Genomic DNA, 10,631 nt, shown 5'->3' with positions numbered 1-10,631 from the left:
GGACTCCCAGGTACTTGTAGCTATCCTCGATGTCTGCAGTGTTGCCTTCTTATAGTGCAGTCCCCTCAGTTCTGACTACTGTCCCACTCTTAGTTACCATCCAACTACACTTCTCCAGTCCGAATGATATTGTGCTATCATGTCTGTAGATCCTAATGGTGTGGATAACTGAACTGATGTCTTATTCACTCCTGGCATATAACTTGATATCATTCATGTAGGTAGTAGAGGATGGTTGACAATGGCTTCATTCCATTGTCAGTATATGGAGCTAGTCTTGTTGATGAGCTTATAGAGGGGTTCAGGCTTATGCTGAACAGTAGTGGGGACAAAAAATCTCCTTGGTAAATCCTGAATTTGATGGTGACTTGTACAATTAACTTAATTAAATTAATGAGATATAGGTTTAAATAGTTTAGTGGGGATGTGGTCAAGTAAATAAACTGTAAGATCATGAGAGGTTCAAAGAATTAAAGACATTTGGATTTGTGGTATAAGAGAAAGAGTTTTCCAGGTCTCTTGGAAACCACACATTACTTATGTTTAGGGGGAAACTGGCATGGGAAAAATAAAGCAAATCTTGAATCAGAAAACACTGCACATATTATACTGTGCTTTCCTATTACCTTATATGAGCTATTGTGTAGCGGTCTGGTGAAACACATGCAAAAGTAATACACAAACAATAATTATAAAGCAGACAAGACAGGGCAATTAGATTAATAAATAATGCAGGGTACCTGTACCACGTTCCCACGCTACCTTCCTGGCGAAAGCGTCATCGTCACAGGGGTAAACAAAGCAGTCAGCTGGTGAAGGTAAAGGTTTCTCTAAGGATTTGTTCTGCTGTTTTCCAACCAGGGCATGGATTATTCCCAAGATTGTTTGTGTCTTGGCATTTCCTGGATCCTCTTGATGCCTGCTTGGTGCCTGTGGTCAGCTTTGATCATGGTCCTCAGCCTCACTGCCCATGCCCTCCCAGGCTAAACCTCCGCTGTGAACATTATTGAAACCTGAGATCGCTGCGTCTGGTTTCTCAACTTACTGAACCCCGTGCTGCAGCTCCAGCTCCTGCAGCGATTGGCCTGGTAAATGCCAGATCCCTTTAAACAAAACTTTTATTCTTCTGGACTTTTTCAGTTCCCATGATCTGGATTCTCTGTGTGTGACTGAGGCGTGTTGGTGAGTCCAGTGCTCTATCTGAACTTTTAGAAAGAAAAAATACTGGGCTAATATGACATTTGTTTATACAGGGATATGCATGTTAATGTGATCCCTGTCCCTGCTTTGTATTTGCCAGTTGTGTTATCTGGGGGTCACATTTTGTAACTTTAAGGAGCACACAGGTCTCTGAGTGTCCGGCAGTCAGACGGCAACGGGAGGCGCTAAGGACACTCTTCATGTGAGAGAAAATTTGCTCACACAGATAGGTAAAGCCAAATACTGTCAATAGGGCCTGTGCAATGTTCTTAAGACAGTTAAACTTGTCTGGTAGTGATGTCCAGCAAGTGAAGATGCAAGCTCCAGGTTCACGCGCAGCTGTGGATTCTAGCTGTGTTCGTAGTTCTGCGAACTTTGTCACCCACACAGTCGAGCTTTTCAGTTCAATCAGCTGCATTTCCATGTCATCTGTGTCTAGCCATTTAAAAAGAGACAAATCCAGCTGCTCATTAAAGCTTTCTGGCTTGATAAGAAAAGAAAACATCGGTCCATACACCTGAAAGTCCAGAAAACTCGTTCAGAATTCTTTCTTGAGTCTTTGGACGTACCCGTGTATTTCCGAGGTGCTGATGCTGCGCTGAGCGGACAGCTCCCTGAGGCGTTTGAAGTAGCAGAACGTGGAAGTTTCAACATTGCTGGAAAAAACTGCCAGTTTTTGAGCGAAAGCTTCCCACGTGTCACGCATATCTAAAACAGTTTGTCCGGATCCCTGCAGTTTGAGATTAAACTCGTTGAGGTGTCCCGTTATATCAGCGAGAAAGAAAAAATTTTCAACCCACTTCTCATCTTGGAGTTCGGAATGGCTTTGCCCCTTTTTTGCCAGGAATTTTTTTACCACATCAAAACAATCCACAAATCATTCCAGATCCTTTCTACAGCTAAGCCATCTGACAGCACAGTGGAGCGGGATGTCTTTGCATGAGCTATCCAGCTCCTCGAGCAGAGACTGGAATTGGCGGTGAGTCAAAGGAGATCGCTTAACTATAAAGTTCACGACTTTTGCCACTGTGGGCATGACGTCATGAAGATCTGAATTTGAAATCTTGGAACACAGGTTTTCTTGGTGTATTATACAGTGTAGTTTCATGATGGGATCGCCAACTTGTTCCTCAATTAAGGTAACAGCGCCCCTGTGTTTCTCAACCACAGCTGGCGCACCATCAGTTGTCACAGCAAAAATCTTTGTAATGTCAATGCCTTGCTCATCAAAACACTCCTTAAAAACTTTGGCAATATCCTCACCTCGCGTTGTTTCAGGCATCGGGGTTAAACAGAAGAGTTCCTCTTGTACTGCCACATCACAGTATCTTACCATAACAGCCAAACGTGGAATGTCATTGATATCAACGCTTTCGTCCAAAGCTACACCAAACACCTGGGCTTCTCTCAAACCAGCTGTTTGTTGGGCTCTGACATTGTCACCCATTTCCTGGATACGTCGTTCCACAGTTCTGGCTGATGCAGGTATGTCTTGTATCCTTGCTTTAATTGCATCTTTGTTTGGAAGCCCATTAAATAACACTTCTGAGCTTGAGAGAAAAGTCTCCTTAACAAATTCTCCGTCTGTAAACGGTTTTCCATGTTTAGCAATACAGTGTGCAATACGATAACTTGCTTCAGTTCCATGATGTTTTGCAGCTGTAAAAACTTTTAGAGTACTTGCTTGCTTCTCATATCTTGACACAGACGTGTAATTGATTCAACTTTCTCTGCCTCATCCTTGAAGGTTTTTTGATGTTTCGTCTCAAAATGTCGTTTAACACTGGAAGTCCGGCAAACAACACTCTCGAGGCAAAGGGCACATACAGCATGATCTTTCTGTTGCGCAAAACCCTAGTCTTCTCTCCAAATTGGCATAAAAGACCAGGGATCATCTTTTTTAGCTCGCTTCGATATAATTCACAGAACTGGCTACATCCCTCTCGTCTGTGTAATTTTTAGCCAGTTACAAGTAAAACAAGGAGGTGGGGCTGTTAGCTTAGATACTGTCATTAAGACTGTCATTAGCTGTATTGTCATTAGCTCTGTGTGAACTAATTTGTGATGTGCATTGGTGGCCCAGCCGTAGATATTTATTTTTAAATACACCTTCTCAGATTATTTCACTGCATGCTGCGCCATCACTTAACCCTTCGCGTGTCAGCTGTGGCACACGTGCCCAGGGTTGCCTGGTGTAGCTGAAGGAAGTCATCTAGCAATTGGTCATGTGGTCAGCTGTAGACTAGTGCATGTTTTTTTATTTGGCTCTCAGCTCTTATCTTCTGAGCTCTCCTGCCCCTATCTTCCCTGCTTAGCTTCTTATGTCCTTGTCTTGTCTTGTGTTTTTTCTTACTTTTCCCTGGAACACTCTCTCACAGTCTGTTCTCTAAAACCTAAAAGAGGAATTATGGATTTGATCAACTGGTCTCTGAATGCAATTGACACCCCTTCTCAACGAGAATCTGGGCTCAGGTGAGCCTGACTGCTGAAGATATCTACCTATTCGGAACCATAATAACAGGGTTCTTGCTGATCGGAGCTGGCTTGGCCCTGGCTTATCGAAGAATTAAGGAAGTGGAACCAGCTGTTCAAACCCCCAAAAGGCTGCCCACTGGGATTGAAATGATGGGACGAGGCATGAGTTTCTCAAAATGGGCTCATTGAGTGCAGCACGGAGAAGATCTTGGAGAACGCACGGCTGCCGTGAATACTCAGAACAAGACATCTGAGTGAAAAACTGGATTACATCTGGAGGGGCTAGCTCGAATAACACCTTTGAGCGCAAATTCGATCACATCTTGGCGAAGTGCACTGCGGTCGTGAGTTCTCAGAACCTGCTCTTTGAGCAAAAAGAATGACAACATCACGGAACGTAAGTTTGGATAACATCATAGAAAGCTCACGGCTCTCCAACGGCAGATTGAGAGACCAGTGTTGGACTGTTAGAACAGCTTTGAAATTCATATGAGTTGATCGCACTAAAGTAAAAACCATCATCACTTCATGCGGAGACCCCTTCGGCGCCAGCTGCGGCCTCAAGGCTGGAGCTGAACAAAACACCCTGATAACGACTGTGTTTAGACTGTTCCCCCCATTCCATGCAAGGCCACCTGGGTTGGCTGGAAGACTGTTTACTTATCCTGGCGGGGCGAAGGACACTGTTTCAGCTGAACTCTGGACACACACACACACACACACACATACACTGATATGCACACATTGATCCCCCCTCCCTGTCCAAACGCCTTCGATGCTTGTGCTTGCGCCATTAGCGTGCTGCTTGCTGTAACCCTAATTTCCTTCGGGATTAATAAAGTATTCTGATTCTGATAAACAAGCCACAATGTGAGTGTGTGTTATCGATCCACTACAAATACTACTGCAACATTTCATGCTGAGAGACAGCAAAAGTGGTGAATGTTAGCCACTTCCTCTATCTCCAGCCCATGCAGGGGCCTATCCTTCCATGATGGTTCTTCTCCTTGCTCCTCTTCTTTCTTGGGTTTCTGCTGCCTGAAGTACTCACTAAGGAATTAACAACCCTAGTCTGTAACAAAGTCAGCAAAGAAGGATGTAAAGCTATAAAACTCCACTGTATTATTCACCAACAAGTACTCTGTGCTAAACATTTAAAATATGACCATGTTATGAAACTGGTGATAAAGGCTATTAATTATATTCGCTCCAAAGCCCTGTACAACCGCCAGTTTCAACAGCTTCTACTCAACATCCAGAATACGGAGATGTTGTGTATTATAATGACGTAAGATGGCTCAGTAGGAGGTCTGCACTGCAGCGGTTCTACTCTCTTATGGAGGAAATCGGACAATTCTTTTTTTGAATTTCACAGTTCTTATTTAAACAGCTGACTTTGAATTAAATCTAACATTAAAAAATAGTTAAATTCAGTAGGAAACATTTTCATAATATAACTGGTGAAATTCAAAATATACTGACAGCTCTCCAAGCAAGACTTCAGTATTAAATAAAACGGTCTAGTTATGAAGTTGAACTTTAATCTTAGCCAAAACCGATTTACTCAGGAACAAATCAAACACTGAAATAAACCAAACATTGACATTTAGAAGTTATCAGAGTGACTTATATATCATGTTTAACCCGAGAAGCGAAAGACCGTAGGGGGGTTGGGGGGGTTGGGGGGTTGGGGGGTTGAAAATGATGTGCCTTGAGTCTGTGCCTTGACCACCTGGTCAGCTGGAGTGGGACAAAAAGTCAGTCTGGGCATTTTGACTAGAGACAGGCCCACCAGGTTTTATAGGAAAAACCATAAAGCCTTTGGATGAAAACAAACGCTGTTGTGACAGTGATGTACACTGTCTTGTTGGTATATATGTATGAGTTCTAAACAGTTTACATCATATGACCACTGAAGGACATCTCTTGATTTCACCTTCGTGTTTCCCTCTCACCAGATATCCAAACCGACATCATGACAAGCAGCTTTTACGGCTGTGGCTCCAGTAAACATCAGCTGATACTAGAAAGTAATATTAAATGAATTCTAACAACAGCTGATCAAGCTTAAACGTGCTGCTGTTGTTTAGCGCATGTTTTCATGTTCATTCCGTTTAGTCTAGCTTCCCCTGTCTCGTTATGGTTATTCCTATCAGTTGTGTGTGTCCTCATGTCCCTGTCATCCCTCTGTGTATTTAGGTCAGCGTCTCTCTCAGTTTGGTCCTCCCTCATGGCTCCGTGTCTCTCCCCGTGTTTCCCTAAGTAATTAGATTAGATTAGCATTAGAATTTCCCAGTTTAGTTTAGCATTGTCTTGTATCGCCTTTTCCCCGTTCAGTAATAAAGCTGTATTTTGAGTTAAGTCCCGTTTTCCATGAGTTTGTGTTTGGGTCCTCTCCTGCCAGCACACAGACGTTTCATGACAGTCAAATGAGAAGCTTGGCTCCTAGTGGTCTGCAACACTGCAAAGTAAACACAGGTTCAGCATTACTGTTGCTGAGTACAGATTTTGATACTTTTAACTTATAAAGGCAGCTTATATGGCAGAGAGCCGTGTGTCTTGATTTATCAAATAAATCATCATCAATTTGAAAATTCTGAGCACATTTTAATGACAACTAAATCACCTTCCACAAGAAATAGTTAACACAATAAAACAGACATAAAACAGACAAGTCAGCTTGCCATATATTTAGGAACTGGGTGTCTTTAAGACTTGGAATGTAAATGTAAGTGTCCAGGTGCCCAGGGCAGCTGTGGCTACAACTGTAGCTGCCTCCACCAGTGTGTGAATGTGTGTGTAAATGGGTGGATGACTGGGTGTGTAAAGCGCTTTGGGGTCCCTGGGGGGGGACTAGTAAAGCGCTATACAAATACAGGCCATTTACCATTTTTACCATTTTTCTTCTTTTGGTCAACTTCTGTTGATTATTGTGGTATATAAATAAAGTAAACTTGACAGTCAACACAAAAAGGTTATTATATTCAGATATTTTTCATAATTCAAAATGGAGTAAACATGGGAATGACGGAATAGATTGCCTGAGTACAATTCAATGGCCCATCTTGGTGGAACGGAACCAAAGCTATGAGAGGGATTACAGCAGGACCCCTCGGAGCCAAGATGCTGGTGGTGGAGATTGCTTGAATGGAAAAGTGGGAGTGATAAAACTTAGATTTAGCTGGCAGCACCTGGGAATGCACAGATATGAATATTCACCTATATCTTGTCGTGGAACTTTTTAAAATAAAATGCAAACACTTGATGAGTGTCTTTGAAGTGAGTTTTATTCACGTTGCAGCAAGAGAGAGAGTCCAGTCTGAGTGTCTGTCCCACTATGCTTCAAATAAACATGTTATATATGTGTTATTGTCAGAAAAGGTGAGGAAACACTAAGGAAAAATACATTTCCATTACAATCTCTACACATTAAAATATCAACAGCTATGATGACTAATTGGGTTGTTATGATACTAGAATTTCGAACTCGATACATATTAACCAGGAAAATACTTGATACCATATTTGATATTATGGGGAAGATTCTGAACCCACCCTGCAATGACAAAAGTAATGGCAAAGATGTCATATCACTAAAAAAAAAAAAAAAAAAGTTTTAATTTTCATCTACTTTTCCCAATTATATATTTAGTTAGATCTGACAACAGAAGAACTTAAGATTGAGTTTAGAAGTTTCATTTGTTTTACAAATTATTTATATAATTTAATTGCAGAATGTGAAGGTAGATTTTAGAACCTATCTGTTGTAAGGGTGTTAATATTTTTCATGAAATGGTAAAATATTGAACTTTCATTTCAAAACATTTGATATGTTTTTGATGTGCTATTGTTAATAATATTGTGGGTTTATGACATACATACATACATACATACATACATACATACATACATACATACAGTGGGGCAAAAAAGTATTTAGTCAGCCACCGATTGTGCAAGTTCCCCCACCTAAAATGATGACAGAGGTCAGTAATTTGCACCAGAGGTACACTTCAACTGTGAGAGACAGAATGTGAAAAAAAAAAATCCATGAATCCACATGGTAGGATTTGTAAAGAATTTATTCGTAAATCAGGGTGGAAAATAAGTATTTGGTCAATAACAAAAACACAACTCAATACTTTGTAACATAACCTTTGTTGGCAATAACAGAGGTCAAACGTTTACTATAGGTCTTTACCAGGTTTGCACACACAGTAGCTGGTATTTTGGCCCATTCCTCCATGCAGATCTTCTCGAGAGCAGTGATGTTTTGGGGCTGTCGCCGAGCAACACGGACTTTCAACTCCCGCCACAGATCTTCTATGGGGTTGAGGTCTGGAGACTGGCTAGGCCACTCCAGGACTTTCAAATGCTTCTTACGGAGCCACTCCTTTGTTGCCCGGGCGGTGTGTTTTGGATCATTGTCATGTTGGAAGACCCAGCCTCGTTTCATCTTCAAAGTTCTCACTGATGGAAGGAGGTTTTGGCTCAAAATCTCACGATACATGGCCCCATTCATTCTGTCCTTAACACGGATCAGTCGTCCTGTCCCCTTGGCAGAAAAACAGCCCCATAGCATGATGTTTCCACCCCCATGCTTCACATTAGGTATGGTGTTCTTGGGATGCAACTCAGTGTTCTTCTTCCTCCAAACACGACGAGTTGAGTTTATACCAAAAAGTTCTACTTTGGTTTCATCTGACCACATGACATTCTCCCAATCCTCTGCTGTATCATCCATGTGCTCTCTGGCAAACTTCAGATGGGCCTGGACATGCACTGGCTTCAGCAGCGGAACACGTCTGGCACTGCAGGATTTGATTCCCTGCCGTTGTAGTGTGTTACTGATGGTGACCTTTGTTACTTTGGTCCCAGCTCTCTGCAGGTCATTCACCAGGTCCCCCCGTGTGGTTCTGGGATCTTTGCTCACCGTTCTCATGATCATTTTGACCCCACGGGATGAGATCTTGCGTGGAGCCCCAGATCGAGGGAGATTATCAGTGGTCTTGTATGTCTTCCATTTTCTGATGATTGCTCCCACAGTTGATTTTTTTCACACCAAGCTGCTTGCCTATTGTAGATTCACTCTTCCCAGTCTGGTGCAGGTCTACAATACTTTTCCTGGTGTCCTTCGAAAGCTCTTTGGTCTTGGCCATGGCGGAGTTTGGAGTCTGACTGTTTGAGGCTGTGGACAGGTGTCTTTTATACAGATGATGAGTTCAAACAGGTGCCATTCATACAGGTAACGAGTGGGGGACAGAAAAGCTTCTTACAGAAGACGTTACAGGTCTGTGAGAGCCAGAGATTTTCCTTGTTTGAGGTGACCAAATACTTATTTTCCACCCTGATTTACGAATAAATTCTTTACAAATCCTACCATGTGGATTCATGGATTTTTTTTTTCACATTCTGTCTCTCACAGTTGAAGTGTACCTCTGGTGCAAATTACTGACCTCTGTCATCATTTTAAGTGGGGGAACTTGCACAATCGGTGGCTGACTAAATACTTTTTTGCCCCACTGTACATCTGTTTGGTCAATAACTCACACTGACCAATAAAATGTGACAAGTGGTGAAGATGCAGGTCCTTGGGCAACAGTTACAAAGTGTTACCACTTATTCCTTTATTGGAGAATCTATGTTTCACTATGTTCCACTAGCATATCCTAAATAATATTTAGCAATAATGTAAAAATGAAGAAATACAAAAGTTTAAAAACATTAATCTGAAAATAGACTTAATTACCTATCATTTTACCTATGGCAGAATGGATATGTTTATGTTAAGACAACTGCATACATTTTTCATTAATTGCTTCCCAAAAGCTCCTAGGTTGTAACTTACCAAAACTCTGCAGCTCTGAAACTGTAGGTATTACGTTAAGATGAGCATTGTACTGAGTACAGCAACATACAACTTGAAAAAACTAAAAAAGAATTGTGTGAAATGAATTAAAACTAATGTCATTTATTTTGCTCATATACGTTTTCTTTAAAAAGACTGCCCCTCCCTTCCTTCCCTCCCCATCTCCAGCTGCCTCCCTCTTCCCGCTCCTCCACAACCACCCACACATGCAGGGCCTTGGAGTGGGGGTATGTCACCAGGGTGCAGAGGAGGCTACCCCCCCCCCTGTCCCCTTCTGGCTGCCTCTGCCTCAATTTTATCCCACAACTTAGACATTCACATTATTCACACTCTCATTACACATACATATAGGATCTTGGGGGTGGGCACAATCACGGAGTCCAAATCACCATCAGGGTGTATACCTCACCCCTGACGTCGTTGCCCACCTCTCAATTTTAAATACACTTAGTCATTGAGGGCTAGCAGGAGGGACCATGCGCTTACCTGCTGCTCCTTGGCAGGTAGCTCCATGCCCTCCTGGGTTTTAATTGCACCTTAGAACACATATGCATCAACACTACAATGAGCGGGTGGAGGGAGGTTTGGAGTCTTCTCCCACCCCCATTCTCTGCGGCCTGCTGGAGCGGGGGGGCTAGTAGGAGGAGTTGGCCGTCCGACTGCGGTCTGGGGTGTGGGGCCTCCCTGCTGCTGCGGAGTCGGGGTGGTCTGCCTCTCCCCACCGCAGGGAAAAGGGTAACACCACCTGGGTCTGGGTGCAATTCCCCCCTCCAGGGGCAAGGGTACCTAGACCCGGTTTGTAGAGTACGCTTGGGGAGTGTGATTGTGTGTACAGCGTCTCTTTATGTCTGTCTCCACGTTGGTTGAGTGTGGAGTGAGTGCATATGAGAGCATGAGGGTGGGAATGGATGTTTGTGTCTGTGTGTGCCTGTATGTCTGTGTCTATATGTCAGGTTGGGTATCAGACGCCACCTCTCTGGGGACACCTCAGGCCCTCCAAGGTTTGGAGGCCTATCTCCACCCACCACCACTTCCCCTGCCGGTGGCGGACTCCCTCAGGTGTCGGTGTGTTGGTGGTTCTTTGTGT

Source organism: Aulonocara sp. 'chitande type north' Nkhata Bay, linkage group LG16 (genome assembly GCF_057382095.1).
Source record: "Aulonocara sp. 'chitande type north' Nkhata Bay isolate Kocher_YH1m ecotype deep benthic linkage group LG16, A_spYH_male_GT1.1, whole genome shotgun sequence".
Lineage (NCBI taxonomy): Eukaryota > Metazoa > Chordata > Actinopteri > Cichliformes > Cichlidae > Aulonocara > Aulonocara sp. 'chitande type north' Nkhata Bay.
Note: the sequence above shows the minus strand (reverse complement) of the source record.